At 47.6% G+C, this 20,286-nt stretch overlaps 1 protein-coding gene across 1 annotated transcript in view; it reads right to left on the minus strand.

Moving 5' to 3' along the window:
• Nucleotides 1-20,286, minus strand: part of LOC144822597 (scavenger receptor cysteine-rich domain-containing protein DMBT1-like) — a 754,829-nt gene that overhangs the window by 131,424 nt on the left and 603,119 nt on the right. The window lies entirely within an intron of this gene.

The following is a 20,286-nucleotide window of genomic DNA, read 5'->3' on the forward strand; positions in this document are numbered from 1 at the left end:
ATTGCAATAATATCGTTTTAGGTATGTGTGTTTTAATATTGATGTGAAAAATATCGATTGTCAAAATATTGTTGTGTAAAAATGTTGATAATATGTAGTATTTTGTTAGTTTTAGTATATAATGTAATATTTTTTTAGTGTTTTATTATGTTTTTTAAATGTATTGTATATTTAATTTTTTTTATATGTGTTTTAAATTTCATATATATTTTTAAGAGCAAGATGTTGGGTTTATAGGGGATAAGGGTGGGGAGTGTTTTAAAAATATACATTTGAAATGTAATATTTTTTACAATTTTTATTAAATTTTAAACTTTAATTTGTATTTTTTTTTAAATATAAATTTTTAAGAATAATTTTAGGAGCGGGATGTTGGGTTTATAGGGGATAAGGGTGGGGATAGTTTTAAAATCTATATTTGAAATATAATATTTTTTTACAATTTTTATTAAATTTTACAAATGAATTTGTATTTTATATTAAAAAAAAGAAATTTGAAAAATATTTTTGGGAGTGTGATGTTGGTTTTATAGGTCTTTAGGGTTGTTTTTAATATATATATATATATTAATAATACAATATTTTTATCAAAATTGTATAGATTATTAAAATGACATAAAAATATTTTTACATTTTTGAAAAAAAATTGAAAATGTAATTTAGTATTTTGATTTTGAATTTATAGTTGTTAAGGGTGGTGAGTGAAATTTTTTAAATTAAAAATTACATTTAAAATGTTTAAATAAATATCAAATTTATATTAAATATTTCAATTTATTTTTAAATAGTTTGGAAAATTAGTTTAGGAGTGGGATTTTTTATTTATACGTGTTGGGTGTGGGACGTGTTTTAAAAAAAGATCATTTAAATATAATTTTTTTTACATTTTGCTAAAAATATAATTCAAAGGTAATCATATTCTTTTTTATTTATTTAATTACTTTTGTTTTAATTCCAGTAATTCCAGCTCCTACCCCAATTTAATGTAGACTGGAGTGGGAATAGTAAAATATATTTAATTAGTGTCCAGCACCTACCTCAATTTAATGTAAATTGGAATGGGAAAAGTAAAATATATTTAATTAGTGTCCAGCACATACCCCAATTTAATGTAGCCTGGAGTTGGAATAGAAAATTATATTTAATTAGTGTCCAGCACTTACCCTGATTTAATGTAGACTGGAGTGGGAATAGTAAATTATATTTAATTATTATCCAGCACCTACTTCAATTTAATGTAGACTGGAGTGGGAATAGTAAATTATATTTAATAGTGTCCAGCACCTACTTCAATTTAATGTAGATTGGAATGGGAAAAGTAAAATATATTTAATTAGTGTCCAGCACATACCCCAATTTAATGTAGCCTGGAGTTGGAATAGAAAATTATATTTAATTAGTGTCCAGCACCAACCCCAATTTAATGTAGACTGGAGTGGGAATAGTAAATTATATTTAATTAGTGTCCAGCACTTACCCTGATTTAATGTAGACTGGAGTGGGAATAGTAAATTATATTTAATTATTATCCAGCACCTACTTCAATTTAATGTAGACTGGAGTGGGAATAGTAAATTATATTTAATAGTGTCCAGCACCTACTTCAATTTAATGTAGATTGGAGTGGGAATAGTAAATTATATTTAATTAGTGTCCAGCACTTACCCCAATTTAGGGGTCGATTCCGTCGTACAATTCGTATTCGTAGCCGTCTCCGTACGAATGAAAAAAGTCCAGCCGAATTGGGTAGTACGATCCGAATTCCGAAAATACGTCCGAATATCAGCGAATCGTACGAACCACAATCGAAGAACCATACGAAATGTCGTCGGAACTCCAACCGTACGATGTGTAACCATGCCGTACGAACTAACAAGTACGATTCCAGCATGAAGCACGATTCGTACGGAAAACATCACGTATGAGCGAGCCGCACCAACAAATACGTCTCGCACACCCCACAATCAAGCCCGTACACTTACCCCAGGCCCGAAAAACGACCGTAACTGCCAGCCGCACCAACAAATACGTCTCGCACACCCCGCAATCAAGCCCGTAAACGTACCCCGGGCCTGAAAAAACAACCGTAACTGCCAGCCGCACCAACAAATACGACTCGCACACCCCACAATCAAGCATACACGTACCCCGGGCCCGAAAAACGACCGTAACTGCCAGCCGCACCAACAAATACGTCTCGCACACCCCACAATCAAGCGTACACGTACCCCGGGCCCAAAAAACGACCGTAACTGCCAGCCGCACCAAGAAATACGACTCGCACACCCCACAACCAAGCGTACATGTACCCCGGGCCAGAAAAACGACCGTAACTGCCAGCCGCACCAACAAATACGACTCGCACACCCCACAATTGTATTGTATTGTATGTTGTTCTTTATAGCGCAACTGCCACCCTGCGGGTATCCTGGCGCTTTGAAAAGACAGAAGACCTAGTCAGATGGAAGCGACAAATTGAAGACTAGGTGGGAGGGCGTCGGGAGTTCAGACTTTGGCAAATAGCCACGTCTTTAAGCTCTTTCTGAAGCCTATCAAGGAGTCAGCTTGCCTAATGTTCTGGGGTAGCTCATTCCACAGCTGAGACGCTGCTGTGCAGAAAGCTCTACCTCCCATCCTGGATCTCCTAACTCTGATGGTAGCTGCCAGGCCTAGGCTGGAAGAGCGCAGAGACCTAGTGGGCTTGTACCAGGTGAGTCTTTCCTGCAGTGGAAGAGGGCCCGTACTGCGTAGCGCTCTATAGACAATGCACAGAGATTTAATTGTGACTCTATCCCTTATTGGCAGCCAGTGTAAATCTCTCAACGCCATTTTAGTAGAGGAGCCGCGGGGTCTGTTGAGTGCCAGTTTGGCCACTAGAGACTGGACTCTCTGGAGCCCCTGCAAGATGTATAAAGGGGCACCCAGATATAAGGAGTTGCAGTAATCCAGTCTGGCCAGAACTACACTCCTTACCACCAGCGGTCTAGTCTCGTCGGGTAGGAGGGGCAGAATCTGTCTAAGCGCTTTTAGCAGGCCAAAGCAGACACTAATTGTTTTATTAGTTTGCAATACCATTTGGAGGTTTTCGTCAAACAATACACCCAAATTCCGCACGGTCCTGACTGGGATGCAGAGATCAGCTCCCGGAGAGAGCCTAATCTCGCAAGGTAATTGCTGGCTCAATTTGGCCGTTGCGCAGTAGACTACCTCTGTTTTCCCCTCATTAAATTTGAGGGAGTTTGCATTGAGCCAACCGGAAACCCTACCCATGCATTTCTGAAAAGTATCCATGGTCACTGCATGCTCCCCTTCCAGGGAAAACACCAATTGGGTGTCGTCAGCATAGTTAATCAAATCGATCCCATAAGATTTTATAATAGGGATCAGGGGCTGCAGATATATATTAAAGAGGACAGGGCTGATCGACGAGCCCTGTGGCACTCCATGGTGGACCAGGGACTTGGGGGAAGCGAATGGTGCCAAAGTCACTACCTGTTGTCTGCCCAACAGGTAGGATTGTAGCCATTTCAGGGCCTTACCCTTCAAGCCCAGTTTCTCCAGCCTACTTAGTAGGACTGCATGGCTAACCGTGTCGAATGCGGCCGACATATATAACAACACTAGTACTGATGAGTTGCCGTTGTCGGCTCGCATTCGCATGGTGTCCATCATGGTTGCCAATGCAGTTTCTGTCCCATGGCCTGGGCGGAATCCAAACTGATCCTTATCCAATAGGCAGTTATCTTCCAGATAACTTGACAGGGACCTACTAACAGCTTTCTCCAGAATTTTTATAGGGTAGGGTAGGAGAGATATAGGCCTAAAATGGGCCGGAATTGTTGGGTCCAGCGAGGGCTTCTTAAGTAAGGGAGTTACCACTGCCTGTTTCCATACCTCCCAGAAAAGGGGGTGGTGATGAACAGAGTGTCTGAATTAAGCAGACCACTCTTACCCAGTCCAAAGATCAGGGCTTGATCCATCACCGTTATTTAGCTCACTGCCCCATCCCAGCTCAGAACCTGGCTATATGCAAATTAGTCTGTCCCTGGCCCAGTGCATCATGGGAACAGGGCAGACCAAACTACCAAGCCAATTCTTCACCAGAAAGGAGACAAGCTACCCGGGACCGGTTTCTGGCATTTCAGCCTCGTCGGCCCGGCTTGCTTGAATCCTGATGGAGCAGTGAGCAAGGGACTCATGTCAGAGTATACCCTGCCACACCTATAGTGGCCAAAAACGATTCAGAAAAGGGGGTGGTGATGAACAGAGTGTCTGAATTAAGCAGACCACTCTTACCCAGTCCAAAGATCAGGGCTTGATCCATCACCGTTATTTAGCTCACTGCCCCATCCCAGCTCAGAACCTGGCTATATGCAAATTAGTCTGTCCCTGGCCCAGTGCATCATGGGAACAGGGCAGACCAAACTACCAAGCCAATTCTTCACCAGAAAGGAGACAAGCTACCGGGGACCGGTTTCTGGCATTTCAGCCTCGTCGGCCCGGCTTGCTTGAATCCTGATGGAGCAGTGAGCAAGGGACTCATGTCTGAGTATACCCTGCCACACCTATAGTGGCCAAAAACGATTCAGAAAAGGGGGTGGTGATGAACAGAGTGTCTGAATTAAGCAGACCACTCTTACCCAGTCCAAAGATCAGGGCTTGATCCATCACCGTTATTTAGCTCACTGCCCCATCCCAGCTCAGAACCTGGCTATATGCAAATTAGTCTGTCCCTGGCCCAGTGCATCATGGGAACAGGGCAGACCAAACTACCAAGCCAATTCTTCACCAGAAAGGAGACAAGCTACCGGGGACCGGTTTCTGGCATTTCAGCCTCGTCGGCCCGGCTTGCTTGAATCCTGATGGAGCAGTGAGCAAGGGACTCATGTCTGAGTATACCCTGCCACACCTATAGTGGCCAAAAACGATTCAGAAAAGGGGGTGGTGATGAACAGAGTGTCTGAATTAAGCAGACCACTCTTACCCAGTCCAAAGATCAGGGCTTGATCCATCACCGTTATTTAGCTCACTGCCCCATCCCAGCTCAGAACCTGGCTATATGCAAATTAGTCTGTCCCTGGCCCAGTGCATCATGGGAACAGGGCAGACCAAACTACCAAGCCAATTCTTCACCAGAAAGGAGACAAGCTACCGGGGACCGGTTTCTGGCATTTCAGCCTCGTCGGCCCGGCTTGCTTGAATCCTGATGGAGCAGTGAGCAAGGGGCTCATGTCTGAGTATACCCTGCCACACCTATAGTGGCCAAAAACGATTCAGAAAAGGGGGTGGTGATGAACAGAGTGTCTGAATTAAGCAGACCACTCTTACCCAGTCCAAAGATCAGGGCTTGATCCATCACCGTTATTTAGCTCACTGCCCCATCCCAGCTCAGAACCTGGCTATATGCAAATTAGTCTGTCCCTGGCCCAGTGCATCATGGGAACAGGGCAGACCAAACTACCAAGCCAATTCTTCACCAGAAAGGAGACAAGCTACCGGGGACCGGTTTCTGGCATTTCAGCCTCGTCGGCCCGGCTTGCTTGAATCCTGATGGAGCAGTGAGCAAGGGACTCATGTCTGAGTATACCCTGCCACACCTATAGTGGCAAAAAACGATTCAGAAAAGGGGGTGGTGATGAACAGAGTGTCCGAATTAAGCAGACCACTCTTACCCAGTCCAAAGATCAGGGCTTGATCCATCACCGTTATTTAGCTCACTGCCCCATCCCAGCTCAGAACCTGGCTATATGCAAATTAGTCTGTCCCTGGCCCAGTGCATCATGGGAACAGGGCAGACCAAACTACCAAGCCAATTCTTCACCAGAAAGGAGACAAGCTACCGGGGACCGGTTTCTGGCATTTCAGCCTCGTCGGCCCGGCTTGCTTGAATCCTGATGGAGCAGTGAGCAAGGGACTCATGTCTGAGTATACCCTGCCACACCTATAGTGGCCAAAAACGATTCAGAAAATGGGGTGGTGATGAACAGAGTGTCTGAATTAAGCAGACCACTCTTACCCAGTCCAAAGATCAGGGCTTGATCCATCACCACCCCCTTTTCTGAATCTGTTTCCATACCTCCGGCACTACTCCTTCTTCCAGGGATTGGCAACAGATCAAATGCATCCAGGGGAATAGCTCTGGGCCATACTCCTTCCAGATCCTATGAGGAAGGAGATCTAAAGGAGACCCGGAGGATATACTGAGCGCCAAGCAGGTGAAGAGCTCCTCTGTAAGAAGAGGAAAGCTCTCCATAGATGATACTACCAGTGGTTCTTCCTCAACCATCTGTGATGATACATCCTGGCTGCTTGCCTTACCCTGAGCAACTCCCCCCCACACTTTTAGCAATCTGTTCTTCAAAGAAGACGGCGATTTCCTCGCAAAGTTTTTGTGTTGCAACCAACTTATTGCTCATGCAGGCAGGGTTCGAAGGGTCTCTTATGATATTAAAGAGCGTTTTAGTGCTATTTGGTGACTGAAGTATGGTAGTGGCATAGAAAAGTGCCTTTGTTTTAGCTATGGCCTCTGTATACTTACCCTGCTCTATCTTAACAGTCTTTTGTCGGACTCTAAGTAGAGTCGTCTCCACTTCCTTTCTGCCTGTCTGCACTGATTACGCAGGGATTTTAACTACTCGCTAAACCAGGGGACTGAGGGTTTCCTTCTATTCTTTATCTTTTTCAGGGGGGCAAACTCATCAAGGGTATCTATGATACGGTTACAGTAAACATGGTAGTTCTGGCCCACCGAGTCCTCTGGGTCAAAGAATATCTGACTGGTAAAAATAGTATTTACCTAATCTTTTGGTAATTTGGACCAGTCCTCACCCTTTCGATAGGTTACAGGGCAGGCATTTCCATTCCCCTGGATACAGTAATCTGAAAGTGGACCAAGAAATGGTCAGTCCAGCATTGAGGTAAGATATCGATCACCTTTGTCTCAGTCTGGTTTGCAAATATCAGATCCAATACATGTCCGCCTGAATGGGTTGGTTCCAGTATCAGCTGGTCAAGGCCCCAATTCCCACATATATGCTGTAAGTCCCTCAAGTGATTCCCTGGGGTCCCATTGTCCCCCAAAAGCAACATTCGGGAGTGGGTCAGAGCGAAGGCAGCGATAGTATAAAACAATGCCTGGTACTGAGTATCCAGGCCTGGCGGCCTATAGCAAATCAGGCCGGTCAGGATTCTTCCTTTAGGTTCTTGCAAGGAAAAACCCAATAGTTCTATGCCTACCACACTATCCACCTGTAGGGGGGAGAAGTCCCACTTATCCTTGTATATCACCCCCACACCCCTACCTCTTCCCTGGGACCTGGGTTTATGAAACATCTTATACCCATCTGGGCAGGCGAGGCCCAACTCCACTGAGGAGTCCACATTAGTCCACGTCTCTGTAATGAAGAGGGTGTCCAGATCCATATCTTCTAGCAGGCTTGACACCTCCTGGTGGTGTTTGATCAGGGACCTGCTATTAATAAGGCCACACCCCAGGGTGACAGAGGACTGTGACAGGTTTTTTTGAGGCCCACCCCTTACCCTCTTTCCTATGCTCAATAAGGATTCCCTGGAATACCTTAATCCAGCAGCGTTCTTAGCGCTAGGCGCGGACGGGCGCAGACGGGCTTATCTCTGGCGCATCTCCGGAGCGTCGCTGCGCGCCTGCATTGGTCTGCTTAAATAGACAGGCAGTTACAGGCAGCCAACCACTAGAGCGCTTACTAAGATGGCGCCGGGGTAAATTGTATTCTCCGAGTCCCGCTAAAGCAGCGGAGTGCGTTTGCTAATTATTATGGTGCAAGTAAGAGGACGTGAATTCTCCAGGAGTTAGAAGGTATTTATTTAAAAACAGATGCGAGTACAAGTCCCGCTCGATTTCAACCTATACATTTTAAAAGCCTGTAACTTATGGCAGCAGTAGTATTTTTAGCAGCAATACAACACTAATAAGTAAAAAGATTAAGTAGAGCTCGAGCGAGCACCACCAACACACAGCGTTTCAATCAGGGTCTGTGTCTTTCCAAAATGAAAAGCGCGCCGGCACTGCCCTCCCTAAATGGACAGGCAGTTGCAGGCAGCCAACCACTAGAGCGCTGACAAAGATGGCGGCGGCGTAAATAGTATTCCCCGAGTCTCGCTAAAGCAGTGGAGTGCGTTTGGGCTAATTATTATGGTGCAAGTAAGAGGACGTGAATTCTCCAGGAGTTCGAAGGTATTTATTTAAAAACAGATGCGAGTACAAGTCCCACTCGATTTCAACCTATACATTTTAAAAGCCTGTAACTTATGGCAGCAGTAGTATTTTTAGCAGCAATACAACACTAATAAGTAAAAAGATTAAGTAGAGCTCGAGCGAGCACCACCAACACACAGCGTTTCAATCAGGGTCTGTGTCTTTCCAAAATGAAAAGCGTGCCGGCACTGCCCTCCCTAAATAGACAGGCAGTTGCAGGCAGCCAACCACTAGAGCGCTGACAAAGATGGAGCCGGGGTAACTAGTATTCACCGAGTCCCGCTAAAGCAGCGGAGTGTGTTTGGGCTAATTATTATGGTGCAAGTAAGAGGACGTGAATTCTCCAGGAGTTAGAAGGTATTTATTTAAAAACAGATGAAATGAAATGAAATGAAAAAGGGTTTTATTGAGCGCTACAGCTGCCCTGAGGTGTCCAGGCGCTAGACTAAATGCGAGTACAATCAAGTGTACACGTACCCCGGGCCCGAAAAATGACCGTAACTGTCAGCCGCACCAACAAATACGACTCGCACACCCCACAATCAAGTCCGTACACGTACCCCAGGCCCGAAAAACGACCGTAAATGCCAGCCGCACCACAACAAATACGTCTCGCAACCCCACAATCAAGCCCGTCCACGTACCCCGGGCCCGAAAAACGACCGTAACTGCCAGCCGCACCAACAAATACGTCTTGCACATTCCACAATCAAGCCCGTACACGTACCCAGGGCCCAAAAAACGACCGTAACTGCCAGCCGCACCAACAAATACGACTCGCACACCCCACAATCAAGCCCGTACACGTACCCCGGGCCCGAAAAACGACCGTAACTGCCAGCCGCACCAACAAATACGACTCGCACAGCCCACAATCAAGCGTACAAGTACCCCGGGCCCAAAAAACGACCGTAACTGCCAGCCGCACCAACAAATACGTCTCGCACACCTCACAATCAAGCCCGTACACGTACCCCGGGCCCGAAAAACGACCGTAACTGCCAGCCGCACCAACCAATACGACTCGCACACCCCACAATCAAGAGTACACGTACCCCGGGCCCGAAAAACGACTGTAACTGCCAGCCGCACCAACCAATACGACTCGCACACCCCACAATCAAGCGTACATGTACCCCGGGCCCAAAAAACGACCGTAACTGCCAGCCGCACAAACAAATACGACTCGCACACCCCACAATCAAGTCCGTACACGTACCCCAGGCCCGAAAAACGACCGTAAATGCCAGCCGCACCACAACAAATACGTCTCGCACACCCCACAATCAAGCCCGTCCACGTACCCCGGGCCCGAAAAACTACCGTAACTGCCAGCCGCACCAACAAATACGTCTCGCACATTCCACAATCAAGCCCGTACACGTACCCAGGGCCCAAAAAACGACCGTAACTGCCAGCCGCACCAACAAATACGACTCGCACACCCCACAATCAAGCCCGTACACGTACCCCGGGCCCGAAAAACGACCGTAACTGCCAGCCGCACCAACAAATACGACTCGCACACCCCACAATCAAGCGTACACGTACCCCGGGCCCGAAAAACGACCGTAACTGCCAGCCGCACCAACAAATACGTCTCGCACACCCCACAATCAAGAGTACACGTACCCCGGGCCCGAAAAACGACCGTAACTGCCAGCCGCACCAACCAATACGACTCGCACACCCCACAATCAAGCGTACATGTACCCCGGGCCCAAAAAACGACCGTAACTGCCAGCCGCACAAACAAATACGTCTCGCACACCCCACAATCAAGAGTACAGTGTACACACCATAGGAAAACAATGTCCTGGCCACATCCAAACAGGCAAACAGAGGGCCCAAGTCACAACCACCCCTTATGACACACCCACAAAAAATCAAAATAAGCCACACCCACAAATGGACCAATAAAAGGGCCCACACATACAACCCATCATCTTTTGCAATATACCTATTTGCGCAAAGACACTGACAGCACACCAACAACTGCAGCCATACACCTTCACACGTACACCCTATCTCATTCACACACACCACCCCCTTCACAATCAGACCCACACACCCTCATCCATACACACCATCACCCCACCAATCACATACACCCCACACCATGACCACACCAAAGAATCCAAAGTTCACTAACCCGGAGATGGAGATCCTTACAGATGAAGTCATCAGAGTTTTTCCACAGCTGTTTGGTGCATTGGTCAGACAGACCAGCATAGCTGAAAAGACACGCCTGTGGGAGAGGATCGTTGAGAAGGTCAATGCTTTTGCACCCATTAGGCGCACCAGGGCGGTTTGCCAGAACAGGTGGTACGATCTGCGGAGGATGGTCAAGCGCAAGATGAATGAGGACTACGCCAACGCTCATCACACTGGAGGTGGCCCTCCCCGCAGCCCTGCACAATACCATCCCTGGGAGGAGAAAGTCATGGCCCTGCTGCCACCGGTGGGAGTACACGGAAGCGAAGGAGCCGTTGAGCCTGGTGAGTTTACAAACAACTCATGTAACATGGGGGGCCTATCAGCAGTGCCTAACAGTATGGGGGGTGTGGCCATGACTCCCAGCAGTTCCTAACAGTATGGGGGGGGTGTGGGGGGGTGTACGCATTACTCTCAGCATTGCCTAACAGTATGGGGGAGTGTGGGGGTGTGTGCCCATGACTCCCAGCATTGCCTAACAGTATGGGGGGGTGTGGCCATGACTCCCAGCATTGCCTAACAGTATGGGGTGTGTGCAAGGGGAGTGGCAGAAGGCTGCAAGGGGGAGGGGGAGAGGGTTCAAGGTGTAGGGTAGGAGGCTGCACTCAACCCATATGGCCCAGGTACACACCCATGCACCATGCTCAATGCACAGGGAGTGGGAAAGTACTGACAAGGTAGCTGTCACTGGGCCCTGGTGTAGGCAGCACAAGGACCTCCTGTGACCAGTGCAAACACTAACACCAGAACAAGGTCAGATATCCTGCACAGGAACTCACAACCACTATCATGGCAGCATGCTTCATGGGGGGACAGACACACCACGAGGGACGCCCACTTGCCAATCACACTCAAACTACTAGCATGGCCTGTCACACACACCCCTTACAGAAACTGAGCCCCTGGGGACAGACAATGGAGTGCACCACTGTCAGAATCGTCATGTAACACAACCTCAAAAATACTGATCTGATGACGTATCCAAACAAATAAAGCACAGTGCTGAATCACAAGTCCATTGTGACTGTCACACAATGCTGTTGCCACAGCTTTGTGATGCTGTGGATGCACTCAAGTAGCACCATGGACCTGGGTATTGACAAGGTAATGCATCTTTGAGAAGTGCCACGTCCTAAAGCCATGTGCCTGAAGTGGGTGTACTGGTCCTGGGGGGTTGGCAGTGGGTGGCCGTCACAGCACAGCAACACCTCTCAAAAGTTGCTGAATGAAATCAGCAAAATTCCACTCAGTCGCCATCATAAACATGCTGCATTAAAACCCTGTGCATGCTTGAACCAGGCATAATTAATGACACTGCATTGAGCAGATTGGGCCACACAGAGCACAGCTGGATCTGTGTGGTGCTGGCGACACAAGCCACAGCAATGGCTGTGGCAGTCATCGTCAACAGTACCCAACATGTCAAGCACCCCTGAGCACATGTCAATCTCAGCCCACAACATACCCATACACAAGTGAACAATTTTAACAATCCAAAGCAGGGGGAACATTGCTAACGACAATGGATATTACATTTGGATGTTGCATGATAGTGCATTAACAGTGTTTGTCTCTCACACCCACAGGGGAACGTGTGGAAACTACCCCTAACCAGGGGGGAGATGGATCCCAGTCCCAGGCTCAGCACGGCACTGACCCCACCATCAGCGAGGCCTCTCAACACACTGTGGATGACCCCACCAAGCAGGCCCCTCGGGATTCCAAACCCCTGCAGCAGCTGGAACAGATACATCTGTGCCAACCACCACACCCATTCCCGCCACATCCCAGCAGAGCCCTGCCCATAATCCACAACAGAGCCAGTCTGACAATGAGGGACATGGTTCGCCGGGCACCCATGAGGTGGCAGACGACACCTCCACTGCCTGCACTCATGGGTCCCGTCGACATGATGTGCCCACAAACTCAGGCCCAGAGGCGAGAACCTGACCAGCCAGCTGCAGGGCCAGGTGTGGAAGAACTCAGAGACATCATGGATGTATACCGGCGGGACACCAGGGAGTTCAGCCTGGTAGTGGAGGCCCTCGACAAAATGACCAATCAGCAGGCCCAGCTACATGCCAGTCAAGAACGACACCAGGGACGGATGGAGGCAAGACTGGATGAGCTCATGACGGTGCATCGGGAAATTAACCAATCACTCTGTCTGATCGCTGTCAACATGCAGCACCCTCCCTATGTCAGAAGGCCAGAAACATTTAGCAAAGACAAACAACAGGCACAGGGAGGGCAGAGGAGGAGGAATTGTCAGACGGAGAATCCCATGCATCGTCAAGGCCTGCACATGAGGGTCCCCCAAGAAAGGTGGGTCGTCCACGGTCCAGACGTTGAGAGGCATAGGGCCATGCACTACTCCCAGGTCACCTGGTCTGGCATCTTGCCTTTGTGGGCAACGGCATTACCCTATTGACTTTCAGACTCTCCCACATGGACTTGCTGGTCGCAGTGTGCCCAATGATGCCAAGCACTGTGGCCTAGACTCTGTTGACTCATACTGTAAGGCATCACATCTCCCGCTGTGAACTTTGGATTCCCCCCTTGTTGTACAGCACCTACTCACGTTACACGCACAAGAGTCCAAAATAAATCTAACTAGCACAAAATGCATTGACGTATTTGTATGTAACCCAGATTCTAATACATTTGTGAGGTGAAATGTCTTCAAATGCCACAGTCTCCTGCAAACTCTAGCCATCCACACACTGGGATCTTAGTCGGGTGTGGACACACATAGGTCACAAGATAGCCAAAACTACATACATGGATGGCAATACTCACCCGTGATTGTTACTAACTGCAGAAGATGGTGTTTGCTTGAAATACTGCAATGACAGACAGTCATAGAAGAGTGTGTGAGGTGTCAATACCATGGGTAATATGTAGGTGTCCACGGAGGGAGCACCAGGATATATGTAATGAGGTATGAGAACTAGCAGCCACATGCTGTTGTACTGTGGATGTGAAGATTGATGGCCTGGCCAAGGGTGCCAAGACGGACTGTGGGAAATGGGGTGTTAGAAGGTAGACGTCCAAATCATTTATTTTTCATGGGTCTGTGGAGTGCCGACTGAGTGTGGCTGAGGAGTATGAAGGTGAACCTGCTTTTGACTGTGGGATCATTGTAGGTATCTCAGGCAGATGGTCATGTGACAGTAGCAGGTGATGTTGAGGATGAGGTGTGTGCATGCACCCTGGATTTCCACAAGTACTCCGGAAGTCAGGTTCTTGTTGCTGTAGTTGGGCTGGCTGGTGTTGTGGACGGCAACCAGGCTGAACACCACCTTGCCAACAGACATGACCATAGCCATACCAGAAGCCAATGACAACTCCCGCAAACACCGCATCTACAGAGTGGTAGGAGGAATTGCCATCATCCACATTAACACTCCCAGAGTCACTACCAACACCAACGATACCCTCCCCACCGCCTAGCACAGGCATTTACAGATCCACATCATCACCACCCTCAGAGGAACACTCATCTACAGACCACCTGGAGTCCTACCACTATTCATCAACTCCATCGCTCACCTCATCAGCACGCACGCCCTCGCCAACACGGATTACATCCTCCTTGGGGAAATTTACATCCACCGTCATAACAACAAAGATGCAAACTCCACCGCCCTGATGGACAACCTTGCCAACCTTGGATTACAACAACTCGTGACAACCCACACCCACACCGCTAGACACACACAGGACCCCATCTTCTCAGAAATTCCACACGTCTCATCCAACAACACCACCTAACACCACTGGACAGACCACAGAAGCGTCCACTTCACCTTCAGAAAACCCACCACACCCCCGGCACACAGACCATGCCACGCAGCTGCTGGTGCAAGCTCACTGAGGACTAACTGACAGCCACCCATGCCCTGGGCCCACAAGCCTACCCCACCTACACCCACATCACTGCCATCTGCCATCTGCCATCTGCCTCAAACAGTGGATCAACGACTGCGCAGACACCTTTGCCCCACTCAAGTCCTCCGCCACCTAACACAACAACACCATTGCCGCATGGTTCACCAAATAACCCAGGACCTCCAAGTGCCCCTGTCGGAAGCTGTAGAGGAGCACGCACTGCAAACAATCACCAGAAAGCTACAACACACACAAGAGTGCCACCCGCAGACACCACCAACTCATCAGGACCAACAACAGGACACCCTTCAAGGACCGGCTAGACAGCAACGCACACAACAGCAAATAGCACATCAACATCGCTATTCAACTCTCTAAAGCCAAATACAGCGCCAACGACATTCCACCATCACACGACCTGTGTGACTCACTGGCCAACTTCGCTCACGGTAAGTTCATCGACATCCACAACAGATTCTACTCCACTAGCCCCACATCCACAACCGAGACCACCCCCCCTGCGACCAACACCCACTAAATTCACCTGATTGCCTGCTACAACGTCAGCAATGAAGACACGATCATGAGCAAGGACTACATTCACTCTGGATCCCCATCTGACCCATGGCATATCCACATTTCCAACCAAGCCAGATAAGCCATCTCACCCCTTCTCCGTAAAAATAACCTACATCTCCTTCGAGACAACAACCTTCACTGGGAGCTTGGAGAATGTCGTGGTCACCGCCTTACTGAATAAACCTAAGGTGGACCACGAATATCTCTCGAACTTCCTGCCCATCTCCCTGCTCCTAGAACAAGTCATGTAGAAGATTATCAACAGACAGCTGACCCGCTACCTCAAAGACAACAACATCAGAACCAACACAATCTGGATCCTACATCAACCAGAGCACGGACACCGCCCTCATTGCCGCCACCAACAACATCAGCATCCTCATGGACAAAGGAGAAACAAATGCCCACACGGTCTCCCACGGCACCCTAACAGTACGCATCCATGACGCAGGAATCAAAGAGAGTGCCCTGGTCTGGAACACATCCTTTGCCACCAGCAGAACCAAGAGCATCTGCCTCCCACAGTTCTGTTCCAAGACCACTGACACCATCCACAGCGTCCCACAGGGATCATCCCATAGCCCAACAGTCTTAAATATCCACATGGCACAACTCACCCATGTGGCACAACAACAGAGCCTCAATATCATCTCCTACACCAATTACACCCACCTGAGCATATCCTTCACCAAAGCCCCACACACTGGCAAAATCTACCTACACAGAGGAATTAAGGCTGTTGCAAAATGGAGTAAGGACAGCAGGCTGATGCAGAATCCTGACAAATCAGAGGTACACATCCTCGGCCCCACCAGCTCAGCCTGTGACGAATCCTAGTGGCTAACATTGCTAGGAACAGCACCATAACCCACCAAACACGCACCCAACCTGGGGGGCATCCAGAACTCCTCACTCCCTGCTTTCTGCTTCAACACCCTCTGAATGCCCCGCAGGCTCTTATAATGGATCACCTCAAATACACAAAAAACATTCACCCTGCCCCTCTCCACCAGATGACTTGAATAAGGGAACGCCATCTACGCAGCTACAACAACCAAACCCTGAGCCTGCTGCAACGCATCTAGAACACCTCGGCACGTCTGATCCTCGTTTGCCACAACCCGGCCACATCACACGACACCCGAGAGGCCTGCACTGGCTCCCTGTCAACAACAGCATCAGCTTCAAACTCCACATCCACACACACAAAGCTCTACACCACGCAGGACCAGCATACCACAACCACAGACTCACCTTCTACACACCCACCTGCAGCCTCTGCTCTACCAACCATGCTCTCGCCACTGTCCCTCACATCCGGAAAAACACGGACAGTGACAGATCATTCTCCTACCTCGACTCAAAGACCTGGAACACCTTCCCTACAAGTCAACGACAGACCCAGGACCTGCTGCCCTTCACAATACTTCTCAAGCCCAGGGTGTTTTGATCAGTAGCAGCCCCCTCCAGCGCATTGAGACCGTCACGGGTAGGTAGTGCGTTTAACTAATGAATCGATTGATTGATAGATGGCTTAGCCAAATTTTGTGTGTAGGATATGAGAGCTGCAGATGATAGTTACAATGAGGCTGGTCAGGATGCTGGTGTGAAACTGGCTGTGCAGATGTTTGACAATGCCGAATGTGTCCATGGCGTTGGATGTGACTCTGAGGGTGTACCCGGTTAAGTCTGACCAATCATAATCCTGGATTTGGTCGGTGATCCCTGTGGGATTTTGACAATCCGTCTGTGATGGCTAGGCAGAAGTGGTGTTCTGAGGTTGCGTACTACCATGTTACAGCATTGGAGGCAATATGTGGTGGTGTTGTGTCAACGAGGTAATACACTATAATGTGGTGCTACTGGAAGTAGTGTGTGTGCAGTACGAGGCACATGACCTGGTTGTACGTACACGCACTGTTAAGTGATGCTGCGTTGTGTTGTCAGTATGAGTTGCACACACAGCCTGAGAGGCTGTCATGGGTGTGTTTGTGGTAGCGTGTTACCAGGTGGATGATTGTCTGGTGTTCACTGTGTGGAGGTTGGCTGGGGCATGAGTCTGTTGTGCCACATGTGTCATTCAATCAAAAGGAGCCCAAGGGGGAACAAAGGGAAAATGCTGCCCCCCATTCAGACACTTTACAATAACAAAAAGGCCTAACCCACCTCACACCAAATTCCTTACGACCAATGGCAGAGTTACATGGCCATTTATACTACTGCCTCAGATGTGTACCTTGACACTAATCCATAGGGTCATGGTGTGTTTCACGTTTACATAAAAATTACACCAAGGTCTGATCCCACTCTAAAAATTGAAAATAAAGTGAGCAATTGAGAGTGCCTCACGGTAGCAACACCCGAGGGGGTTCCTGACAGACAATTGCCAGTTTACCCACTTCTCATCATCAGCCACTCTCTCTTCGTGTGAGTAAAGAATGAAAAGGAAAATACAAATAGTGATTCCCTAACCAATATAAATATGGTGCACAAATAAACAACCACTATGTCCCCTCATATCAATTAAGGTGAAACAAAAGTGTGTTTGCACCTCGAACCCCTATGATAGCCAAAGACAATCGGCCACCACTATTAAAAAGGGGAGGGACTTGCTAGCTAAACGACTTCCTACTGATGCTGTCACATGTGTCATCAAATGAGCTGAGTATCTTGCAGTGTGCATGTTGCAGGTGCTGATGGACCTGCCTTTGTCATGGCGGTTGTGCAACAGTGGCATAGACAAGCTGCGGCATGCTTCAATAATGTATGGATGGATGGAGGAGTATCTCATAGGTGTGTGTGTGGCTGGATTGGGCCACGTGGTGCAGAGTTGTGGCTGGGGATGCTGCAGCTGGGAGGAGTGAACACATGACGGCAGAAGGGGCGATAGAACACGCTAAACAGGCACACAACCCAAGGATTCTTGCTAGGCAATAAGTGACATGAGTATGTGAGCCTGGAGTGGCTGGTTACCCATGGGTCACTGCCTAAAAATGTGTGAACGAAAATCAGAGGAACACAGGTGGGCTGAATAGACCAACAAAGGGAGAAGACCGAGGACTCACAGCAAGCCAACAGCACACCCTGACACACCAGACAGCCACCAAGGCGGACCGACGTCCCAGGGTATAGCCTCACAGATGAACCGAACATAAGCCGCAGCAAGCGCAGACCTCGTCTCATCCCAATGCTTCCCCAGGTGACCGTCCATCCCCGAGCGTCCCATTAAGTATAATGGGGTAACCCAGTAACCCTCAGAACCTGGGCAGGTAGTTAAACAAACAATAATGGTTCTGTCCGATGGGAATACCCAACAACACGGTATTCAACTCTGTGAATAGAATAATATGTCCCTGTCGGGGTACACATACAGTAGCTTTAGACAATAACACACTGACCCAGGTGGAGGAGAAAGTAATTCTTTAGTAATACACTCTCTCAATATTTTGACTTATTTTCAGACATTAGTTAAGCTGTCCTAACGACAAGTGAACATATACAATACAAAACAACGTGGTTTGTGAAGAACTAGTGCAGGATAAAAACATACATACATAAATACATGATAATTCAATTACTCAAGGTTGTCAACTGTGAACACAATAGTCATTTAGGCAAAATAATTTCTTTTCTTCCAAACAGACTTTGAACAGTTAGATCTCAAACATGGTGCGTCGACGTTTCAACCCTATTAGTGATGCGCTGATTACGTGCATCAGGGGTGGGTCTTCATCAGGACTGGAATAAAGGTGGACAGCCTATGGGTGAAAATAACAGGACGGCAGGGTTTTCCCAGGGTCAGTGGTAAAACAATATGTGGAAACAGGCACCTAAGATAGTGCTCACCTTCTATAAATTCTTTAAAGTTCAATTGGTGACATATTGAACCAATTGAACTTTAAAGAATGCTCAATGAGCAGGAGGAGACGTATGCTCAAATGATTAGAATAGGACATGGCACATGATTATTGCTCTCCCTCGTATATATGCCCTGAAGAAGGTGCCGCCGTAGAACAGGCCTGGCACCGAAACGCACGTCGGCGTGGTGACCATCTGTTCTGCCCACAACATCTGATGTCCCTCTAGCGTCCTGCTGAATGGATACTGCAGAACTACCTCAGCACAATTGTGTACAATGGATGTTGAGGTTGTTGCATTGTGTAGATTGAATGAATGGACGGAATGTTTGGAAGTGTGTTGAGTGGAATAAATTCTTGAATCTGGATGAATGATGAGAGGGTGAGTTAGGGGGTCTGTGTGTTTAATAATTTAGCTATTTATACTTGATTTCATCATAGATTTGTACATATATGTAAAGTGAGATGTTTTTATATGTGTTTGTTATCAACCCATATCTTGAAAAATGAAAATAAAAATGTATATTTATTCCGAAACTGGGTTGAGAAGTTAAATATGGTGACCGTGGTTCAGTGAGCTCAAGGTTGTGCCCCTCTTTGATAATTTGGGACTCTATATGAGCCCGTAGATTGAAATATGTAGGGCAGACTCTCTTCCCTCAAATCTGGTTCTGTATTTTCCCCTGCCAGTCTGCCCTGCATCCAATACAGGGGGCCCCTATTTGTATTAGTAACTATCCCCAGCCCTGTGCTGTGGGGTTTTCATTGTTTTATTATTTTTTGGAACCCCTTTCCGTATTTTCCTATCACTCTTTTTCAAATCTACCAGGTGGTCTGTAAAGCACGGGTGTAGGTATTCTTATATTGTCTGTGACTGGTTACACAATTTGTTTGATCTCTATATCTTTTTTCCTCTGTTCTGGAGAGTTGGTCAATATGGAAAGTATCAAAACCTTTGGGTTCAGTGATGATGACTTCGCACGAATGATTGGAGCCACTGACGGCTCGGCGAGCCACTTTACCCTCTCCAGAGGGATTGAAGGTGAGTGGGATAAGCTATTCAACCTCAAAAAGAAATCTCTACGGACAGAGGCACATGCCAAATTTATGTTGGATTATTTAAAAGCAGGTACAATCCCAATTGGTTTAAGAGTCAGGAATATTCCTGGACTATTTATTGAACTTCGCCACTTCCTCGAAAAATGGGCACTAATCTCGAATAGATGTTCGAGAGATTATATGATGTTGATCATAGAAACAGCCCGCGAGGTCCTTGCAAGCCTAGCAAAGGAGATTGAAGAGCTGGAGGAAAAATTAAAGAAAGAAAATCCGGTCGATGTAGGCCTTAAGAAATTAGATGAAATTCGTCTTGAGGTAGACTCCTTCGCGGAATATTTGATCAAACGCAAAATTGATAAGTTCAGGAAGGATGTGCGGCTTTTTTCGCAAGAAAAGGCATATCCGTATTTGATCCCCCAATTTTATACCACCTCTGCAGGTGGAGATCGAGAT

Source organism: Lissotriton helveticus, chromosome 3_1 (assembly GCF_964261635.1).
Source record: "Lissotriton helveticus chromosome 3_1, aLisHel1.1, whole genome shotgun sequence".
NCBI classification, from domain to species: domain Eukaryota; kingdom Metazoa; phylum Chordata; class Amphibia; order Caudata; family Salamandridae; genus Lissotriton; species Lissotriton helveticus.